General features: G+C 39.0%; 1 protein-coding gene and 1 non-coding gene across 2 annotated transcripts in view; one reads left to right on the top strand and one right to left on the bottom strand.

Annotated features, from left to right (window-relative positions):
* SLC9A9 (solute carrier family 9 member A9) overlaps positions 1-24,111 on the top strand; it is a 640,928-nt gene that overhangs the window by 256,346 nt on the left and 360,471 nt on the right. The window lies entirely within an intron of this gene.
* TRNAK-UUU lies at positions 22,136-22,208 on the bottom strand. The gene has a single exon. It is a non-coding gene; the product is annotated as a tRNA-Lys (tRNA).

Here is a 24,111-nt window from a genome sequence, read left to right as displayed (position 1 = left end):
TTTTGGAGCCCCCCAAAATAAAGTCTGACAGTGTTTCCACTGTTTCCCCATCTATTTCTCATGAAGTGATGGGACCAGATGCCATGATCTTAGTTTTCTGAATGTTGAGCTTTAAGCCAACTTTTTCACTCTCTTCTTTCACTTTCATCAAGAGGCTTTTTAGTTCCTCTTCACTTTCTGCCATAAGGGTGGTGTCATCTGCATATCTGAGGTTATTGATATTTTTCCCAGCAATCTTGATTCCAGCTTGTGCTTCTTCCAGCCCTGTGTTTCTCATGATGTACTCTGCATATAAGTTAAATAAGCTGGGTGACAATATACAGCCTTAACGTACTCCTTTTCCTATTTGGAACCCATCTGTTGTTCCATGTCCAGTTCTAACTGTTGCTTCCTGACCTGCATATAGGTTTCTCAAGAGGCAGGTCAGGTGGTCTTGTATTCCCATCTCTTTCAGAATTTTCCACAGTTTCTTGTGATCCACACCGTCAAAGGCTTTGGCATAGTCAATAAAGCAGAAGTAGATGTTTTTCTGGAACTCTCTTGCTTTTTCAATGATCCAGCAGATGTTGGCAATTTGATCTCTGGTTCCTCTGCCTTTTCTAAAACCAACCTGAACATCTGGAAGTTCATGGGTTGGTGCAAAATAATTGTGGTTTTTGCATTGTTGAACTTTGCTGTTTGATATTGGAATGCATTCTTAAATAAAAATGGTTATGCTATATTTCATTTTAATGTGCATTTCTCACTTTTATTTTGCTGATGACTTTTTGCTTGCTATTTATTTTATATTTATTTTAGACTATGGAAATGATGTTAGACAAAAAACAAATTTGAGCAATTTTCTAACTCAAGTTCAAAATGGATCATAAAGCAGTGGAGACAACTTACAACATCAGCAATGCCTTTGGCTCAGGAACTGCTAATGAACATACAGGGCAGTGGTGGTTCAAGAAGTTTTGCAAAGGAGATGAGAGCCTTGAAGATGAGGAGTGCAATGGCCGGCCATTAAAAGTTGACAAAGATCAACTGAGAGGATCATCAAAACTGATCCTCTTGCAACTACACAAGAAGTTGCTGAAGAACTCAATGTGGACCACTCTATGGTCATTTGGCATTTAGAGCAAATTGGAAAGGTGAAAAAGATCAACAAGTAGGTGCCTCATGAGCCAATGACAAATCAAAAAGGTCACTGTTTTGAAGTGTCATCTTCTCTTCTTCTGTGTAACAACAGCGAACCATTTTTCAATCAGATCGTGATGTGTGATGAGAAGTGAATTTTATAGGACAAGCTGTGAAGACCAGCTCAATGGTTGGATGGAGAAGAAGCTCCAAAGCACTTCCCAAAGCCAAACTTGCACAAAAAAAAAAAAAAGGACATGGCCACTGTTTGGAGATTTGCTGCTGGTCTGACCCACTACAGCTTTCTGAATTCCAGCAAAACCATTACATCTGAGAAGTCTGTTCAGCAAATCAATGAGATGCACCAAAAAGTGCAGCTCCTGCAGCCAGCATTAGTCAACAGAAAGGGCCCAATTCTTCTCCATGACAATGCCTGACTGCGCGTTGCACAACCAACGCTTCAGACGATGAATGAATTGGGCTACAAAGTTTTGCCTCATCTGCCATATTCACCTGACTCTTGCCAACTGACTAGCACTTCTTCAAGCATTTCAACAACTTTTTGCAAGGAAGAGGCTTCCACAACTAACAAGAGACAGAAAAAGCTTTCCAAGAGTTCATCAAATCCCAAAGCATGGATTTTTACACTACAGGAATAAACAAACTTATTTCTCATCGGCAAAAATGTGTTGATTGTAATGGTTCCAATTTGATTAATAAAGATGCATTTGAGTCTAGTTGTAATAACAGTCCAAAACCACAATTACTTTTTCACCAACCTAAATATTAGGTAGGAGTAGATCTTTATTGGAAAGCTCATAAGGGTCTTTCCACAAGCAAGCAAGAAGTAACTTGTTTGTTATGCATCTAAGGAGGCTGAGAGGAATGGTGTGTTAGTCACTGAGTCGTTTTCAACTCTTTGCAACCCTATGTACTATAGCCTGCCAGGCCCTTCTGTCCATGGATTATCCAGGTCATTATATGGGGAGGGTTGCCATTCCCTTCTCCAGGGGATCTTCCCAACCCAGGGATGGAACCCAGGTCTCGCAAATTACAGGCAGATTCTTTACCCTCTGAGCCACTATGGAAGCTCTAGTAGAGAAGAATGATGAGCTCCGTTTATTGTCCTAGCTTGGTCCTGAGGCAGGCACTCTCTCTCCATCAGAAACCACCTTTGGTTTCTGATGACAGAATTAGGAAACAGGCACATGGATTCGGTACTGTCTCTGAGCCCTTGTAAGGTCTCTATATCTATCTATATCTACCAGACTTTCCAAATCTGGGATTGTACATTGGACCCTGAGACTCCAGCAACTCCATCTGTCCCTTTGACTACACTCATGTTCTACCCCTACCTGTAATGGAAAGCCACTGGCCCCAGATAATTTTTATAGTCTCTTCCGAAGGGCTTCTCTGCCCCACCTCAACACCTGACATCCCCAGCACTCCTGATGCATTAGCTCTCTTGACCCAAGGCTAATCAATCAACCACAGAAAGCAAGCTCTATGCTTTACTGATTTTAGGAATCTTGAGAATCCCCAAGTGGGATTTCAAAAAAATGCTCAGTGTTAATACTCTTCCCCAAACCATTCTAGTGGTTAGCTTTTGTCAGTCCAGTACCTAATCTCTCTGAGATGTTTTCCTCCTCTATGGAATGAGGCTAATTTTACATCAGTCAGTTCAGTTGCTCAGTCGTGTCCAGCTATTTGCGACCCTATGGACTGCTAGCTTCCCTGTCCATCACCAACTCCTGGAGCTTGCTCAAACTCATGTCCATCAAGTTGGTGATACCATCCAACCATCTCACCCTCTGTCATCCCCTTCTCCTCCTGCCTTCAACCTTTCCCAGCATCAGGGTCTTTTCCAGTGAGTCAGTTCCTTGCATCAGGTAGTCAAAGTATTGGAGCTTCAGCATCAATCCTTCCAATGAATATTCAGGATTGATTTCCTTTAGGATTGACTGGTTAGATCTCCTTGCAGTCCAAGGGACTCTCAAGAGTCTTCTCCAATGCCATAGTTCAAAAGCATCGATTGTTTGGCACTCAGCTTTCTTTACTGTCCAACTCTCACATGCATACGTGACTACTGGAAAAACCATAGCTTTGACTAGATGGATCTTTGTCAGCAAAGTAGTGTCTCTGCTTTTCAACATGCTATCTAGGTTAATCATAGCTTTTTTCCAAAGAGCAAGTGTCTTTTAATTTCATGGCTGCAGATACCATCTACAGTGATTTTGGAGCCCAAGAAAATAAAGTCTGTCACTGTTTCCCCATCTTATTTGCCATGAAGTGATGGGACCAACAAGGAGATCCAACCAGTCCATTCTAAAGGAGATCAGCCTTGGATGTTCTTTGGAAGGAATGATGCTAAAGCTGAAGCTCCAGTACTTTGGCCTCCTCATGCGAAGAGTTGACTCATTTGGAAAAGACTCTGATGCAGGGAGGGATTGAGGGCAGGAGGAGAAGGGGATGACAGAGGATGAGATGGCTGGATGGCATCACCGACTCGATGGACGTGAGTTTGAGTGAACTCTGGGAGATGATGATGGACAGGGAGGCCTGATGTGCTGCAATTCATGGGGTCGCAAATGGTTGGACACGACTAAGTAACTGAACTGAACTGATGGAACCAGATGCCATGATCTTCACTTTTTGAATGTTAAGTTTTAAGCCAGCTTTTTCACTCTCTTCTTTCACTTTCATCAAGAGGCTCATTAGTTCCTCTTTGGTTTCTGCCATAAAGGTGGTGTCATCTGCATATCTGAGGTTATTGATATTTCTCCCAGCAGTCTTGATTCCAGCTTGTGCTTCATCCAGCCTGACATTTCACATGATGTACTCTGCATATAAGTTAAATAAGCAGGGTGACAATATATAGCCTTGACGTACTCCTTTCCCAATTTGGAACCAGTTCATTGTTCCATGTCCGGTTATAACTGTTGTTTCTTGACCTGAATATAGATTTCTCAGGAGGCAGGCAAGGAGTTCTGGTATTCCTCTCTTTTTAAGAATTTTCCATAGTTTGTTGTGATCCACAAGTCAAAAGCTTTAGCGTAGTCTATGAAGCAGAAGTTGATGTTTCTCTGGAATTCTCTTGCTCTCTCTATGCTCCAGCAAATGTTGGTAATTCGATCTCTGCTTCCTCTGCCTTTTCTAATTCCAGCTTAAACAGCTGGAGTTTCTTGGTTCATGTACTGTGGAAGCCCAGCTTGGAGAATTTTGAGCATTACTTTGCTAGCATGTGAGATAAGTGCAATAATGCAATAGTTTGAACACTCATTGGCATTGCCTTTCTTTGGGACTGGAATGATTGAATAAATGCAAGTGGGATGTACGCAAATACAAGATTCCTTTTCCAATCTTGTGGCCACTGCTGAGTTTCCGAAATTTGCTGGCATATTGAGTGCAGCACTTTAACAGCATCATCTTTTAGGGTTTGAAATAGCTCAGCTGGAATTCCGTCACCTTCACTAGCTTTGTTCATAGTGATGCTTCCTAAGGCCCACTTGACTTCACACTCCAGGATGTCTGGCCCTAGGTGAGTGATCACACCATTGTGGTAATCAGGTTAATTAAGATCTTTTTTTTGTATAGTTTTACATATGCCATGCAATTGTTGTAATGACAATGATGATGAATTATTTATAGCATCCAATGTATAATAAAAACTCAACAAATATTGCCTGCTGCATTTATTTTACCATTACTATTGGCTCTGACTTACTTCCTGTGGTTGTTTTAATACTGATACATGAACTTAAGCTTTCATAGCCATTTTTTTAAAAATTTCAGATATTTGGGTTCACAGCTGCCTTTTGAAAACCCGAGACTGTCATAAAATTAGATAGTATCTGAGAGCACAACAAGTACCCCACCTGACACATAAATGGATCCCATAATCTGAATTGATAGTTCTACCACCCATTATGAGAGTGAAACGTTTTCAATGTCCTAACTATGGTTTTTTTCTTTCCTATACTAATAAAGAGACCCAAAAAAGAGAAAACCACCTTAAATCGTCCTGGATCTCTATTACATGCCATGTGAGCAAAGACATGATCCAGTCATAACACATTCAGAGAGCAATTTCTCCTGATTTTATTAGGCAGTCAGTAAGATTGTCCTCCTATTGTCTGTTGGAAGACTATGAATTAAATTGCCTGGAATCAGAAGAGAGCTCTGCATAGTCTATTTTCTCCTAAGCCAGAGGATCTCTGAATATGCTTTGTGGCTCATTAGAAAAGAGAGTAAGAAATGATTGAGAGCCAGAAAGACCGATCAAAGAACTAAATATATAGCTTACTAAATGATGCGTAGCAAGAGTGGTGGTTGAGTAGAAGGGGATCAGAAATTGATACAAGCTTACCGCAAGTAAAAAGACTTGTTTAGACAGAAACTGAGCCTAGGAAACACTAGGCTTAACCCTCAGAGATGGTGTACTCATCACATGGCTCCTTGAAGACTCCCCCAAAGGAAACAAAGGAATAACCCAGACTCATTCAAACTATTGGATGCTACCCTAGAGCCAATGGGCAATGGAAAACATAAGCAGAGGTAGTGCTCAGAAACTATAGGAGAAGAATTATAAAATCTGAAGAGGGGAGAGAAACACTATTACATAGGAAAATTCATTATTAAAAATGTTAATTCTCCCCAAATTAAGTTTAAAATGTAATGCAATTCTCAAAAGTAATCTTTTTCTAAAACTGGATAAAATTTAAATTTTATATAGGAGAATAAATGAGTTTCAATAATATCTAAAGTAATCCTGAAAAATAAAGCATAATGAGATGATACAATTATAATTATCGCAATGCAGTACCAGATTCTCCAGTCCATGGGGTCGCAAAGAGTCAGACATGACTGAGCGACTTCACTTCACTTCACCAGATTCTCCAGGCAAGAATACTGGAGTGGGTTACCATTTCCTTCTCCAGGGGATCTTCCCGACCCAGGGATAGAACCCGAGTCTCCCGCATTGGAGCCAGATGCTTTAACCTCTGAGCCACCAGGGAAGCTTAGTACAGGAATAGATAGGTCAAATAAACAAAATAAAACACCCAGAAATAAACAGATGTATCTGTGGACATGCATACACACATGTCATATGTTTAAAGTAACAATTCAGTGAAAAATGAAGAAGATGAAGTTGGGACATTTTGCTGGCTAATTATAAAAAGACAGGAAGAAAATCACACCTTACACAAAAACAAATTCCAGATGACATTGTAAAAAAATGTAGATAAAATCACCAGAAATACTGAGTTTACTACAACTTAATACCACCTAGTAGCACTTAATAAATATTTGTGGTAGATCTTGTGGTCATAAGATTTAATTGCAAAATTTGAGAGGTTTTAATATACTCTGAAGACTGGTTGCCAAGGCTTCAAACGTATTAAAATTACAGTAATTTTCATAAATTCTTTATGGTTCTATATTTAATTTTCTTGTTAGTAACTTATTATCCATAACTGCCAGAAAATTAATCATTGCTATTGATGTTTGAAATTCCTTTTACACACTTTTCAATTTGAAGGTGCATTTGAAAAGAAGAGAAAAAAGAAAAAGACAGGCATAACTCAGGGCCCTGGCCCCTCTGCCTTCTTAGACATTAATCCTGTGACTAACCACAGCAGAGCTTACAGAAGGAAAGGTAATTGATCACAGTAAAAGCACCTTGCCATAAGAAACTGTTTTGTATCTTTCCAATACTTCCTGGAGTCAAGGAATCAAACTGAGAAGAAAATACAAGCAGTATGTTATTGGGAGACTATCGCAATCAGCACAGCTGCTTCCAAATTGTTTGTCACATATTTCAGCCCCTGCTGAGTTTTTTTTCTTTCTTTTTTTTCCTACATTAGGGGGGAAAAAAAGTCCATATTGGTCTGATTTAGCTTTCTTAAAGTGCTTTAGGTTTCTAAGGCAGTTCTTTAAGTAAGTTGCTATTAAAGAAACTCCTTTTGTTTACATATAATATTCAAATTGAAATCACAGTGTTCCTCTCTAAGTGGCAGGCTGGAATATTTCAGCGAGAAGTGTCATGGAGTTTGCCCTCAGGCATGTATGAAACTATAACTAGGTGCAAATTAGCTGGGGATTCCTGTGCATGTCATTTAAAATTTGCTCAGACTAGTTGTGGGTATTTTGGTCTGCTTTTCTATAAACAAAAGGATACTATGAAATGGAGGTTTGATAAACAGACAGTTTCGTTGGAGAACCTTGAAATCGCCTCAAAGAAACAATTATTTACCTCTGTTTTCAATTCTGCTTCTGTACTGGGAATCTGGCATCCTAACTCCGGGGTTTCTCTTGCAAACCTGTCAGAGTACAAGGGCTCCACCCTGAAGGTCAGTGTGATTGCAAGCCAGGCCAGATCGTTGCTCATTTATATAAGATTAGCCCATGAATGAGACAGACTGTCTGAAGGCAATAGGATTGCATAGGATTTGCTTCTACCTTGCAGCCAATATTCTGTCTAACAGCGCTTCACTCATGCATATTCACAAGGGTTCAGGGTTCAGACCTTGAAACAGGCTGAAAATGCAAAGTTTAACGGTATGCTGCTATACACAGTGCTACCCACCTCTCTTCAAGCTTGCACTACCAATGGCCATCACTGTCTGTGCCTGGAGAGAATGCCAGTGTAACTCTGCAGCGATGCACCCCACATAGGGCAGGCTGGGATGCTGTTTGGGGTGGAGTCCAGCCCTCATTACCTGTCTTTTAGATACTTCTAACATTGATGGGCTTCCCAGATGGTGCTAGTGGTAGAGAACCAGACTGCCAATGCAGGAGACAGACTAAGGTTCAATCCCTGGGTCAAAAAGATCCCCTGGAGGAGGGCACGGCAACCACTCCAGTATTTTTGCTCGGAGAATCCCACAGAGGAGCCTGGTGGGCTACAGTCCTTAGGACTGCAAAGAGTAGAACACGACTAGCAACTTAGCCGGCATGCAACACTGATGATTGACTGGAAGCTTTGACTTAAAAGTATTCCCTGCTTATCTCCAATTGGTTCATGTCGACCTCTGTAATATTGTTGTCCTTAACCTCTTGCTTTTTCCAACCCAGATCCACTCTGAATCAACCCAGTAGTATTTTTTACTTAAGCTCCAGCCCTAGGACACTTCCTTATCATCTTGCAAGACAGGATCCAATTTAAAACTACTTTAAAGACCAACTGGCTACAAATAAGCTGATCTTTTGAATACAATAATATTTTTCCATAAATGAATATTCCTTTTTTTTAAATTGTAGCAGCTTGATTTTTGAAGTGCCCTAGATCAGTTTTACAGTCCTTTGTTCTCCTCTGATTATTTCTTTTTATTTTTTGCTGTTTCTTCCACCTTTCTTCACTCCCACACCACCCCATCTCCCAGAATACCGGGGAACTAAATGTTAAAATATATATATTACATTGAAAAAGAACCTAAAAACTCAATAGTTGGGGGTTATGCCTGCCATAATTGTTTGAAAAAGTTTTTAATGGATTGAGGGTAAAAAAAGGAAAAAGAATATTTCCCTTCAGTCTATCATGACTTTATAGCTTTTTGTATAAAAGGCATGAGGCAGTATATAAGGAAACCACAGAACAGGCCTCACTGCTGAGTAGATACACTTGACTAAGAATTAACTCCAATTTTATAAATTAAAGGAAAGTACCTAAAAGGCAATCTAAAAGACTTTAGTACTTTTCCTTTTTTGCATTTTTATTTCTTTTCATCTATAAATAAAAATAATTTATGTACCTTAGATACAAATCATAAATTGCAGAGAAACAAAAAGATATATATCAGAACCCCCACCATGATCCAACCTACTTAGAGACAACCACTATTGTAAATATACCATTTCTTTGCTCATACATATGCAAAACATATATATATATATATATATATACCTTATTCAAAAATGATATTATACCATACTTAGTGTTTGAGAATGTTTAACCAGTCGTCTATTGTTGGATATTAGTTTTATTTGTGAGTCTGTGTGTGTTTTGCTAAAGTTTTCTATTACAGATAGGTACAATAATAATGATAAAAATAGATATTGAAAATTTAAGGAAAAAGAAAAAATATTCTGGAAATTGACAAAAATATTTAAAAATAAAACATGATAAAATAAGCTGAAGGAGCACACAGGTTACCTATTTGTGGGTAAAAACATGTGCTTTTGATTATTATTTTCAGCAATTCATTGTTTTGACTAAACTATCTTATTTAACAAATTTCTTATGAACTATGTCCAATCACCTTTATTGGGTCCCATTAAAGTTTTGCTGTAAGTGTCTGTCTCTCATGAAGATTCAGAGAGTGATTCATCCTGAGCCCCAACTGTTCTGCCATTTAACATGTTTCTGATCTATTCTATGCTCCTTAACCCTCTGATTCTTTCCCCCTCCTTCTGAATTTCTTCATGAATTGACTTATAGTAATACCCGTCATTGCTTATAAATTGACTTTTACACAATCAACCAGACTTTAACATACCATCTTTCCTAACTTTATCTTTTTTTTTTTTTTTCCTGCTCTTTGAAATTGGCAATACATTAAAAAAAATTTTTTTTGGAATACAGTTGCTTTATAATGTGTTTGTTTCTGCTGTACAGCAAAGTGAATCAGCTATACATATACATATGTGTGTTCTCAGTTATGTTCAACTCTTTGCAACCCCATGGACTGTAGCCTGCCAGGCTCCTCTGTCCTTGGGATTTTCCAGACAAGGATACTGGAGAGGGTTGCCATGTCTCCTCTAGGGGATCTTCCCGACCCAGGGACCTAACCAATGTCTCTTCTGTCTCCTTCGTTGGCAGACAGATTCTTTACCACTGCACCACCTGGGAAGCCTTATATATATACATACATCTCCTCTTTTTTGGATTGTCTTCCCATTTAGGTCACCACAAAGCACTGAGTAGAGTTCCCTGTGCTATACAGTAGGTTCCCATTAGTTATTTTATACATAGTATCAGTAGTGTTCAGTTCAGTTCAGTTCAGTTGCTCAGTCGTGTCCAACTCTTTGCAACCCCATGTCAATCCCAAAGTCTTCTTAATCTTTTCGTTAGTATCAGATAAACTACCCTTCTTGCTAGAGTAACTGTCTTCACTTGGATTCTCATCCCTTTGTGTCCATTTTAAGACTTTATCTCTAAGCTCATATCTTCCTCTATTTTGTTTATCACTTGTTCTGTATCATCTCCTTTATTATTTTCTTTAAGCTATGCCCTTATTTCCCCTTCCTTAAATAGTACTTTTGCTTGTCTCTATGTACTTTTACTATGAATGTATTTTTCTTCTTCCTTGCATCACCAACACGAGTACATGATTTGTACTACTCTACTTTCCCAAAGCCCTCCTTAACCCCTGTAAACTGACTTTCATCCCACTGACTCAACAAGCCTGCCTCACCTTTCCTTTTGGTTCTATCCAAGCTGTACTTTACAAGAATTTGGCCTTCTTCTCCGAAGCATCAAAAACTGTTTAAGCACCTACTCTTTTAGGACTCTCTCCACTTGCATTTATTCAAGGATATTTGCTGAACTTTATGTTCCAATTTTGAAATTTTCATTTTGGCTCTTGTATTTTTCTTTGTAAAAGCCCTTTCTTGTTTTTGATTGTTTCTTTTTCTAGGGTCCTATTCTTGTTTCATGAATGCAATATTTTCACTTGCCTCAGAATACTAATAATAGGTTTTGGAAGATCAAGGCCCAGGATATGGGCTAGAAACAAGTCTAGACTGTCAACTGGTGAGTCTTATTGTAGGGTAATTGGGAATCTGGCCTTTATTTGGGGGCAGCTCCAAATCTAAGTACCTGTGAATTAGTGAGCATCTACAAATAGTCCCTCTGCTGCTGCTAAGTCACTTTAGTCGTGTCTGACTCTGTGAGACCCTATTGACAAGCAGCCCACCAGGCTCCGCCGTCCCTGGGATTCTCCAGGCAAGAACACTGGAGTGGCTTGTCGTTTCCTTCTCCAATGCATGAAAGTGAAAAGTGAAAGTGGAAAGTGAAAGTGAAGTCACTCGGTTGTGTCTGACACTTAGCGACCCTATGGACTGCAGCCTACCAGGCTCCTCTGTCCATGGGATTTTCCAGGCAAGAGTATGGAGTGGGCTGCCATTACCTTCTCCAATAGTCCCTCTAATCAGAGGTATAAGTAGATTACCATCATGCTGGGAGGACCTCATGGTAAAGGATCTAAGGGCTCTCACAGTTTATCATGTGGCTTCTATTCACCCCACCTCTACTCGGTTCTGTATCCCACTGTTCCTCCTCTGTGCCTGCTGTCCCCAGTCCAGTACCTCCCTGCCTCAATTTCCTCAGTAAATCCTCTACAGGTGGAGTGTGTGATAAGGGCTGACTGCTCAGAGAAACAGACTGGATATTTTAAACTTAGTAGAATGATGCTAAATCTTATCTGGAAAAATAAACATTCAAGGAAAATTCTGAAAGTCCTGGGTAACACTCAGGTATAAGTTCTACCAGATACTAAATGTATTATGAGACTCTAGCCATCAACGTTTGGTGGTGTGAAGGAAAAAGCTGGCAGCTTTATGGAAGCCTAGAGTTAGAAAAATCCACACAAACATTTGTAGGAATTTTGGATATGATAAAAGTGGCATATCTGTAGGGAAAAGAGATACTTATACAACATTATTTGTAAAAACAAATAATTAAAAAACCTAAATGTCTACCAATACAGAATTGCTTTAATAGGTGTGATAACTTCATAGAATATTTGCCACTGTCCAAAAGAATGAGATAGTTATATAGGAGCTAATTTGGAAGATATTCAATATATTACTTTAAGTTAAAAAGCAATTTACTGAATAATACATATGATATTATTTCATATTTATTCTAAAAAATGAGAGTTATATATTTGCTAATCCATGCATAAAAGTTCTAGAAGCAGAAGAAATATTAATAGTACTTCTGGGAGTGTGAATTAAGAGCCTGGAGAGGGAGTCTTTCACTTTTTATTTTATACCCTCTGCACTCTGAATTTTTTTTCATTTTTTCCCTATGAGAATACATATTTCATACAGCCAAAATTTTGTTTAAAATTAATAACTACAACACTACTAACTTGCTGTCCAAATACTAGATTGTGAAACAGTGTTTAAATGTAATTGAAAAAATATTGATTCTAAGCTGGCTTGCCCTCTAGCAAATTGGCCCATGATCTGAGATTTCTTCAGGCTTGTCATTATCCTATATTTTTGCTTACACTGACTCCAGCTGCCAGTCATCATGCTTTCTTACTTCTTGGAACACTCTCCACAATTTTTATTTACTCAGTCTGTTGCAGCATAAAAGGTTCCCAGATATCTGTTCTCTTAGGTCATTTACTACAGTTGGAGCAAATCTGAACCTGAACAGATTGATTGAAAATAGATTTATCTTCATCCTTACTTTAACTCATGGGAGTGTGGAAATAGGTTGGATAAGGAAGTTATATAACACTACATACAACAGACATAACAGAACATGTTCCATCATAGGTTACTGGAAAATTGATGTGATTTCACATTTGTTTTAGAGAAAAATATTTAAAGTGATTCAACTACATAGACGTATACAGAAAAAAATGTACCCGTTACTCAGATTTTTTTCCAAAAGATTGATTTTACCTTAAGACGCTTTTTTAAGGAATAAAAAACATAACTACTGTTTACTCCTTTTCCTTCCAATTCTCTTCCTTTCCCATTTCCCTTCTCCCTGAAGGTAGCTACTACCCTAAAGTCATTGCTTGTCCTTCTCAACCATCTCTTAATTATGTCCTATGTCTGTATGTATCTGTATACATTATATAACACATTTTTGTACATTTTATGTAAAAATGTACAAAAATAGTATTTTACTGTACTTATTTATTTCAATTAGGTTGTGTTCAGCAGCAAGTAACAGAAAAATACGCTATAGGATACTAAAGAATTGAGTGTTATTTGTCTCGCAAAACAAGAAATCTAAGGAAAGCGGGTCCTGTTCTGACCCAGTGGCTCAGTGGCATCATCAGAGAGGATAGTGACGTTATGTGTCATACTCTGCACCGTCCCTTGGTAACTCCTCACCTGCTGGCTAGTTGTCTACGAAACCTCAGTTCATATTCCAGGCGGGACAAGGAGGAAAGGCACACTCAAAACCTTTTTCTTTCTAACTTTTGTCATTTTATTTAGGAAAGAAAAAAACACCCAGAGAGAATTTCATTCATCTCATTTGCTAGAACTGATATACCTGTTGCTGCAAGAAGGGGCAAGTTATCAAATATTTTAGCTTTTCAACTTCCTTAGAAAAAGTCACTGGGAAAAAGGAGGACTGTTAACTCTTGAGTGGCTAATCCACTTGCCATCATCTTTTTTTATGATTTATCCATATTTGTAATTCTAGGTATAATCCACTCATGTTAATTACTGAGTAATTAACATGATATAAATATATTAAAATTTGTATATTTTCCTATCAATGGGCCTTTAAGTGGTTGCCATCTTTTCGCCATTACAAAAGTAAAATCATTGTGTGTGCGTGTATCTGTGTACTCATGTGAGAATTTTATGTATAAAATTAATGTAATATATAATACATGTATTACACATTATATGATATGCAGTTTACTATACATTATTACATATAAAATATATATATCTAAATGGTGAAATAGGCTAATAGAGCATGTCATGTTTGCACACACATGTGCATGCACACATATACCTTACTTTGTACTTTTCATGTAAATATTTTTCAATACTTCCTATTTTCTCCTTTTCTGCTTTCATTTGGATTATTGAATGACCTATGTCTCTTTTATATTTTTGTTCTACAGTGTGAAGTGAATCATTTCAGTTTCTTTTGTTACTTTTGTCATTATCCTTAAATTTTAAATACATAATTCACATAGCATCTGTAATTAACAAAGTCCAAAATAAATAAATATCTCTAGCATCACCCTGGTTAACACCAAAAAATGAAAATGCTTTAACTCTTCTTACTCCTTCCATCATTCATGTGATTAATTATTTATTAATTCCACCTCATTTTTAACCAAGTAATTATTGTAGTTACACTTAATGCTTATTTTGGTTTATTTTACACTTAATAGTTTCTTTAATTAACATTGTGTTATAAACCGCTCTTTCTTCTGTGTCCAGCTTTCTTTTTTCTAAAACTTTTCTGGTAATGATTATTTTACTAAAGGCATGAGATTTTTGGCAAATTATCTCAGTAGTGGTAATTTACCAGTAAATTATTAGTCTTTGGCTTAAATTTTTCTTTACTTTGTCCTCACTTTTGAAGTATAGTTTATCTAGCCATAAAATTCAAAGTTGACAAATATTTTCCCTCAGAACTTTGGACGTATTAGAAAACTGTATTTTGAGCTTTGTTACTATTGATTAAAAATATACTCTGTAACCATTATCATTTTTAAGGCTAATCTGTTTTTTCTCTCTGGTTGATTTTGGTTTTCTTTCTATGTATTGTAATTGTGCAGTTTCACTACAGCATGTCTAAGTGTGCATTCAGTTCAGTTCAGTTGCTCCGTCGTGTTTGATTCTTTGCAACTCCATGGACTGCAGCATGCCAAGCTTCCCTGTCCATCACCAACGCCCAGAGCTTGCTCAAACTCATGTCCATCGAGTCGGTGATGCCATCCAGCCATCTCATCCTCTGTCATCCCTTTCTCTTCCTGCCTTCAATCTTTCCCTTCCCATCAGGTGGCCAAAGTATTGGAGTTTCAGCTTCAGCATCAGTCCTTTCAATGAATATTCAGGATCGATTTCCTTTAAGATTGACTGGTTTGATCTCCTTGCTGTCCAAGGGACTCTCAAGAGTCTTCTCCAACACCACTGTTCAAAAGCATTAGTTCTTTGGCCCTCAGCTTTCTTTATAGTCCAACTCTCACATCCATACATGACTACTGGAAAAATCATAGCTTTGACTAGATGGACCTTTGTTAGCGAAGTAATGTCTCTGCTTTTTAATATGCTCTCTAGGTTGGTCATAGCTTTTCTTCCAAGGAGCAAGCATCTTTTAATTTCATGGCTGCAATCAGCATCTGCAGTGATTTTGGAGCCCCCAAAAATAAGGCCTCTCACTGTTTCCAATGTTTCCCCATTTGTTTGCCGTGAAGTAATGGGACCGGATGCCATGATCTTAGTTTTCTGAATGTGTGTGTTAATTTTAGTTTATTCCACTCAGAACTTAATATGATTATCCAATTACATAAAAATTCTCCTAGAATGTAGTCTCAGACAGTATAGAATCTGCCTACATTGGGGAAGACCTGGGTTCAGTCTCTGGGTCAGGAAGATCCCCTGGAGAAGGAAATGGCAACCCACTCCAGTATTCTTGCCTAGAAAATCCCTTGGACAGAGGAGTCTGGTGGGTTACAGTCAGTGGTGTCACAAAGAGTTGGAAATGACTGAGCAGTTAGCATTTACTTTGTAGATTTTGGTTTGTTTCTTTTTAAAATTGGCTATGTATTTTCATTATGTTATATATATTAATGTATTATTAATTATTTTAAATGTAGCTGTTTAAGAGGGTATTTCAGACTGTGCTGCTGTTTCTGTTTCTTTTGGTTCAAGTTCTCCCTTTTTAATTTTTTTCCCTGCTTCTCCTTCACAGTGGTTGCTCTTTCTAAACTATGTATATATTTTTAAATCTTTTTATTAAACAAAGTTAGAATGAAAAGTGAAGGATATTGATTTGAATTCTCTTTCAGGTCAGTTAAAGAAAGCACACAAATTTGTCTTTGGTGAGGGTTTTGCTTTGTTGTTTTTTTTTAGTGGCATCAAGTGGGGCTTATTCTTGCTTTCAGTTTTCCTTTCGTTTTTTACTCGGGAATTTCCATTTCTTTATTTTGCATTCAGCCATGAGTTCAAGAACCTGTTATAATTCACGTATAAACTTATATGCACTAATACAGGAAGGGACTCTATATAAGTTTCATTCTGCTGGATGCATGAACCACCTATTAACAACTTTCTGAGGACACTTAACTTCCTTAACACTGCTATGTCCTCCTGTCAGCACTAGGCGATGTCATAAAGTCATTGAAAACAAATGCACGTCTTAAAAGTGGTTTCTGAACAATTTCTTAATATGTGCCAAAGATAACATCTGCTAATATGATTACCTAAAGCTGAAGTTACAAACATATGTTCTACTGGTCATAACCCATGCGTTATGGGTTTTGTTCAGTCCACAGACACATTTTGTTCAGTCCACACAGTGTTCAAAATTTTGTTTTCATTTCTAACATTTAAAAATTAGCCAATTTTACATAATGGTTAAGATTTTAAGTGTTTCTCACAGACAATTAAAAATAACCAGAAAAGCATGCCTGTGCCACAACTGAAAACAGGGAGTTCTCATCCCTGGCCCTCATTTCCACAGACAGCTAGTTCCTTTACGTTATAGGTGTGGCTTTGCTGGCACCTGAGCTTGTAGCTTCTGGTCTAAAGTACAAAAATTTGTGGAGTGCCATCAAATAACTTACCATTCAGCTCCTAATAAATATGCAAAGGGATGATTAATCTGGTTAGTTGGTGAATGCTTTAGCATTTAGGCACTTTGACTCACTAAGGTCAGAATGACAATCTGTTCTTTTGACGCAGTCTAAGGGAAGCATATTTATTTGGGGGAGTAATCCGAGGTCTTGTAAAGAAAACATACTACTGATTGTAATAAATGTAAACACAGTGGGTTCCAATGTGGTTTAGACCAACAGAAAAGAGCAGAAAAGGCTTTCATTTTTGCTTTGTATTGGTACATTTGGATCTTTGTGAGGTTTCGTGGTTTTACTGGAAGCAGGGCCTCCAGAATTCTCTCTAACTCTTGTTTCAACCCGCGGGCCCCTTTTTGGAAACGTGACAGAATCTGTGGATAATTAATAAGAATTGGACATGTTTCTAATTTTAAATTATTCTTTCTTTCTAGTTGTGCAAGAATTCAGCAGTATTACAGCTGAGTGGGAGTGCTGTAAACTGTTATTAAATAGCTTTATTATTCCCTTGTATGTTAGCTATTTATTAATTTGATCAGTACTCATGTGGAAAAAATGGCCTTTATTGTGTTGCCATCTCTTCCCTATAAACTGTGTTCCCAGGTAGTCAGAGGCATAGTACTTGTTTTCCCTTGTACCCCATACACTTCCACTTTCATTTCACCCCTACTTGAGCCGCACTAAGCTCCTCACCATAATCAAGATGACTCTTGTTAAAATGATTCTTTTATTTATTTATTTATTTATGGCCACCCTGGGTCTTCATTGCCGCGCACAGGCCTTGTCTAGTTGTGGTGAGCAGGCGCTACTCTCCAGCTGTGGTGCATGGGGGTTACTCTCTAGCTGTGGCGCTCAGGCTCCTCAAGGCAGTGGTTTCTCTTGTTCTGGAGCTCAGGCTAAAGGGCCTGGGCTCAGTAATTGCAGCTCAGAGCCTTAGTTGCCTCCTCAGCGTGTGGAATCTCCTGGACCTGGGATCAAATTCATGCCCCCTGCATTGGCCACTGGACCGCGAGGGAAATCCTAGATGACTCTTGTTTTCCCTGAGTAGTAATGCCAGCCTCTCCCTCTTCGTCGGGTCCAGTTTTGGTTTTGTCCCAAGTCAGGAATCATTTTTCTCTCCCCAACACTTTCATCCTGCTTTATTCACCCTGCGATGAACAGGACTGTCCGCTGGTTTTATGACTGGCTCTCCGTGTAATTGTTCAATATCAGATTTTGAGCTCCTTAAAAGGAAGCCTTACTTCTTGTCTTGTTCATCTTTGTATTTCTAGGGCCTGCTACCCTGCTTTGCACCTAACGATTACTCAACAAACTCATAGTATCTTGAATTAGCCTTAATTATATCCACAAAGGACTTGAGTTAGTTTATGGGACTAAGGAACATTTACTTTCAAAAAGGATAATAAGTGAAAGATAAGTCATCTCTTAAACAAGAAGATGAGTATCTGGCACCAATTAGATACTTAGTGCATGCATGCTTAGTCATGTCCGACTTTTTGTGACCCCAAGGACTGTAGCTCGCCAGGCTCTTCTGTCTATGGGATTTCCCAGGCAAGAATACCGGAGTGGGTTGCCATTCCCTTCTCCAGGGGATCTTCCCGACCCAGGGATCAAACCTGCGTCTCCTGCACTGGCAGGAGGATTCTCTACCCCTGCACCACCTGGGGAGCCCATAATTAGATACTTAATTTGGCACTAAACTTTGTTCAGAGCCTCCTGGCAACAAAGTGAAAAGGGAAGTATGTCAGTTTACACTGTTCTCCAAGCCAGCTAAAGAAAATACACAAATTATCTGCCAGTGTTGTTATTGAAATGTGAAAAGTAGGGCATAGGGTGACATAATAGACAATGTTCTTGATTATAGTCTTATGAAAGACACAAAATTATCCTTCAAATTGACCTTTTAAAAATCTGCCAACTACAAAAGCTAAAAGTAAAGCAGTAATCCCTAACTACATAAAGCCACTGCTATTATATAAGAGCTCTTTAAAGTTGTTTCCTGATGATCTGATGTGAAACCAAGTTAGACCTTAAGTAACTATCAATTATCCATTGCTGGGTAGCAAATTACCCAACAACTTTGTTGCTTGATATGGCAAACATTCATCTCACTGTCCCTGAGGGCCACTGAGACCCTCTGGTTCAAGGTTTCATGACTTTGCAGTTAAGCTGTTGGCCAGCACTGAAGTCTCTGAGGACTCAGCTAGGACTAAAGGATCCACTTAAAGCTCACTCACATAGCTGTTTAACTTTCACGCCACACGTTCTCCTCCATAGGGCTGGTCATGACTTAACTTCCCCTTCATAGAGCAATCTAAGAGAAAGACTGAAAGATTATGACGTAATGCCTATGAGAGAAAGAAGGAGCAACCAAAATGGAGGTTGTGGTAACTGTTTAAATCTAATCTCAGACAGGATGTACTATCACTTCTATTGATCACACAGACCAGCGTTGGTACAGTGTGAGAGGGGACTACACAAGGGTGTCGGTGCCAAGGGTCAAGAATCATTGCAGGCTATCTCAAAGGATGACTGCCACGGCAACCGAGGATGTTTGGTTCTTATGTAATTTAGATGGTCCTTCTCGCATCTCAGATGTGATCACTTGTAAGCAGTGAATGAAGACCATTCAAAGTTGACTCCTGCGGTTGCAAGTCAATATTGATGTGTTGATTGATGAGAGACAGATATACTTCTTTGGGCTTCTCGGGTGGCTCAGTGGTGAAGAATTTGCCTGCCAAAGCAGGAGACACAGGTTTTATCCCTGGGTTGGGAAGATCCCCTGGAGATGGGAATGGAAGCCCACTCCAGTATTCTTATCTGGGAAATCCCATGGACAGAGGAGCCTGGTGGGCTACAGTCCCTGGGGTCACAAAGAGTAGGACACTACTGAGCACGCACAAGTGTATGCTTCCAGTCCCAGGAGACAAATGCACCTTTTACTGGGTAGAAATATATAGACCTGATGTGAGTATTCTTTCCCACCCTTGCAGTGATAAGACCAACAGTTTCCATGAAAGATAGCTGATTATGTTTAATTACTTACAAGAGCTGCACATAGGTTTCTGCTCATAAAATATGGAAGAAAACTCTTGGCTTTAAAACCCTTAAGCTCACGTGCGGTCACAAGCATTCTCAGCCTCAAGTCTTAGAAATGCTATTTCACATGCTTGATTTTTAGTAGGACTGTGTCTTAAATGGTCCTTGGGGAGAGAGCTAAAGAAGGGAACCATCTTAAACTGTGAAAGGGACTTCTTTGGAGAAAGCCAGGTACTCTTATCATCCCTATTATACAGAAAGATTAAGTAATTTACACAATATTACAGAGCTAAGCATCGGTTATATTCAGCCAGGAAAAAAGAGATTAGGCTCTCTTACTTTAGACTACATGCAGAATTGTCCCACCTGTGCCTACATTTCCTTTAGCCTTTTAAAAGGATTTATTAAGCCATTAAAAATGAATGAAATATTAATTAAAAGGCACACAAATGCTAGTATTAAATAGAGTTAAAGTTAATGTACTTAAATATTAAGAATTTCTAAAGGATAAAAAAATTGCTTAAATTCCCTTTAAAGAGAGCTAATGAGTGTTTGGAACAACTGACTTGGTACTTTCATCACCAAGAAAAACTTCTCAAGGGGCAGACTGTAGCTAAGATCTCACCGTTGTGATCTTGAGAGGTGTTGACCTAGAGCCCTTGGATCTGAGCCAGGGCCTCTAGCAGGGTCAGGAGCACGCACAGGAAGGAGGCCTGTGGCTGCGGGACCGGCTACGTGCTGCTGGTCTCATAATGAGTAAACCAGTGAGTTTTCAAAGCAAACTCGTCCAACAGGCCTCCCCAACTCTCAGCCACTTTGAAACATTAAATAATACAACAGCAAAGTTAATTTTTTTATGTGATAGCGTTAAGAACAAATAAAACCTGCAGGAGTAATAAGTTTTTAAAAATTGAAGAAAGGTATTATGGAAATTTGTTTAAATAAATAAGAAAGAGAACATGAGAAAACTGTTTTCTATAGGTTGGAAATGTAACAGAGGAGAAGTCCTCCAGAAAATTTCCCCAGCAAGGCCTCAAGTCTTAGTCAGGGCAGGGTGAGGGGTCAGAGGAATGGTAATCGAGGTTCTGGGATGGATGTGGGAGCAGTGGGGATGTGGGGGGAGGGTCTTGAGCCCAATGGGGATTCTGCCAGAAGAATCTGCAGATCTCCCAGAAGAGTCTTCAGGGGGAGCAGGGCTTTTGTGCAAACATATGGACACCTTCCATCGAGTTCAGGCGCTTTTCAAAATATACAGAACTGGTCTTCCTTCTGGATGACTTTAAATGACAGCTAGATAACAGGCTCAATAAAGAACCCCTAAAAGGTGTGCTTTGCAGGCCTCTGGGCTTGAGAACCTGCTCTGTTAGCTGGAGTTTTGCTCACACCATGGCACTGGCTCCAAATTTCAGCAGAACACTTAGGTCCTCTTGAGTGGAAATAGTGAGAAGCCTAGTCTAGCTACATGTCATCCATCAGACAGCTGATTTAGAGGATTCTTTTTGTGATAATTACACTTCACCATTCACAAAGTTTTCCTACATCTATTGTACAATATGATTCTTATGACAACCCTGAGATAAGTTAAGGTAAACTAATGTAATTATCATTCCTTTTTTACAAATGAGGCGACAGAGGCAAAGAAAAGCATCAGTGACTCCCCAGGGTGTCATATGTAACCATGGTGTTGTGTGTGCCACGCACGGCCTCTTATCCCCGCCCCCACATCCCCACCCACCATCCCCAGCAAATTCACTGTAAGGACACCAGTCCTATAGGCTATTGTACTCAGTTAAGTCACTGCCTCTAGGGTAGCAAAAGTTACTGTCAAACCCAGAGGGTCTGGCACTAACCCTGCTCCCTTCACAGTGCAATTTGAAAGCAGTGGTTAATCCACCATGCTGTAAATTAGCAATACAGAGTGGAAAGGTTAAATACATGACTTTGGAGAATTGTTGATAGCTCAGTTGGTAAAAAATCCACCTGCAATGCAGGAGACCCCAGTTCGATTCCTGGGTCAGGAAAATTCCCTGGAGAAGGGATAGACTACCCACTCCAGTATTCCTGGGCTTCCCCTGTGGTTCAGCTGGTAAAGAATCCTCCTGCAATGTGGAGGATTGCACATTGCAATCCTCCTGCAATGTTCGATCCCTGGGTTGGGAAGATTCCCTGGAGAAGGGAAAGGCTACCCACTCCAGTATTCTGGCCTGGAGGATTCCAAAGGCGTCTCAAAGTCAGAAACGACTGAGTGACGTTCACTTTCACTTGAAAACTGTATAGTTCAGTTCAGTTCAGTTCAGTTCAGTCACTCAGTCGTGTCCGACTCTTTGCCAGTCCATGGACTGTAACATGCCAGGCTGTACATAGGTACACAAAATGTTAAATTAATCCTGGAAGTGCTATGATACAGTAAAAGAGCAGAAGTTTTAAAGAAAGATGTTCTGAATTTATTTCGTTTATTTATTTTTTGGTGCCTGGATAGGGACATGAACCCTGGACCCTCAGATTAAAAGTCTGATGCTCTACCAGCTGAGCTACCTAGGCTGTTAAGAAGATGTTCTGAATTTAAACCCTGGCTTCCCTGTTCACTCTTTTTGTTTGTTTGTTTGTTGTTTGATCATTTTATTTCTTTATTTAAAAATTTTCTGTTATACTGGGGCATAGTTGACTAACAGTGTTGTGTTAGTTTAAGGTGTAAAGCAAAGTGATTCAGCTATACACACATGTATTTATTCTTTTTCAATTCTTTCCCCATTTGTTGTTGTTTAGTCACTAAGTCATGTCTGCCTCTTTGCAACCTCATGGACTACAGCACACCATCCTTCCCTCTCCTTCACCATCTCCCTGAGCTCGCTCAAACTCATGTCCATTGAGTCAGTGATGCCATCAAACCATCTCGTCCTCTGTCACCCTCTTCTCCTTTTGCCTTCAATTTTTCCCAGGATCAGGGTCTTTTCCAAAGAGTTGGCCTTTCGCATCAGGTGGCCAAAGTTTTGGAGCTTCAGCTTCAGCATCAGTCCTTGATTTCCTTTAGGATTTATTGGTTTGATCTCTTTGTAGTCCTAGGGACTCTCAAGAGTCTTCTCCAGTACCACAGTTCAAAAGCATCAATTCTTCAGCACTCAGCCTTCTTTATGGTCCAACTCTCACATTCGTACATGACTACTGAAAAAACCATAGCTTTAACTCTATGGACATTTTCAGGCAAAGTGATATCTCTGCTTTTTAATATGCTGTTTAGATTTGTCATTTTCCCATTTAGGTTACTTCAAAATACTGAGATCCTTGTTGGTAATCGCTTTTTAATATAGCAACGTGTACATGTCAATCCCAGGCTTCCAACCTATTCTTGCCCTCACCTCCCACCCCCATCCCCTTCCCCAGCAATATTCACTGTTTAAAAGAATTCGGCTGAGTCACTTAACTTTGCTTAATTTCAACCCCTAAATCTACAAAATGGAGCTTTCATGACAAAACATTTCATTGGAATACGAAGAAACTCATAAGATATTGTCTCTGAAGTCACTTTATAATTTTAAATTTTGAATTATTTCAAATCTGTTTGGGGAGGGTAACAGATCATTTCCCATCTCAAAAGATTGATTGTTGGTTTCATATTTATCGTCTGTTTGCTTCCCCACGCCGCCCCTCTCGCTTATATTCGCTGACATATCACCATCATCTACAATCGTGCCAAGCACTTAGTAGGCACTCAGCAAATATTCGCTGAATGAATAAGCATGAAAACCAATAGAAATAATCATATTGGAATTTAATTAAAGAGAAGAAATTTTGAAAGATAACCTTCTTACTATAATTATTTAGACTGTCTCCCTCTAGCTTCCCAGGTCTAAGGGAAATGAAATGTGTGGTTAAATATACTTGCATCATTTCCACTTACATCTCCAATCGTCACTTTCTTATACCCAGTTAAGATAAATCACACAGAGCTTCCTCCGCATATTGTTTTCTGATCTTCAGCAAGCCCTGCCAAGAGCTAGAAAGACAGCCCGGTGGGTCTCTTCTCTCAGCCCTGGGCACAGTGAAAAAAGAGGATTTGAAGTATTTGAAAGCATTTGTAAAAAAAAAGAAAGAAAAAATATATATTTCACCCTTCTGGTCTATTTAACATTCTGTATCGCCCATATTTCATTACCTTTGCTCCTCTCAATGACTATGAAATAATTTCCGGATTCTTTCCTTATCCATGGTTGCTGGTCAACATGAGTGATTTCATACTGATCAGTTTTTCTGACTTACTGAGAGTTGAGTTTCGGGACAGTCCTCTCAAATCCACTGAGGAACAAGAATGTCACCAACCTCTGTACCTCATTAATATTAAAAAGCTAATAACATTTATTAGCATTAAGGATTGACTTACCAATGTTAATATTTAAATCTGATAAATTAATGAGTTCTACTTTGGTTTATTTTTTGCATGCTTAAA

This window comes from Oryx dammah, unplaced genomic scaffold (assembly GCF_014754425.2).
Source record: "Oryx dammah isolate SB20612 unplaced genomic scaffold, SCBI_Odam_1.1 HiC_scaffold_2, whole genome shotgun sequence".
Lineage (NCBI taxonomy): Eukaryota > Metazoa > Chordata > Mammalia > Artiodactyla > Bovidae > Oryx > Oryx dammah.
The sequence above is the reverse complement of the archived record's forward strand: the minus strand, read 5'-3'. Positions and strand labels throughout refer to the sequence as shown.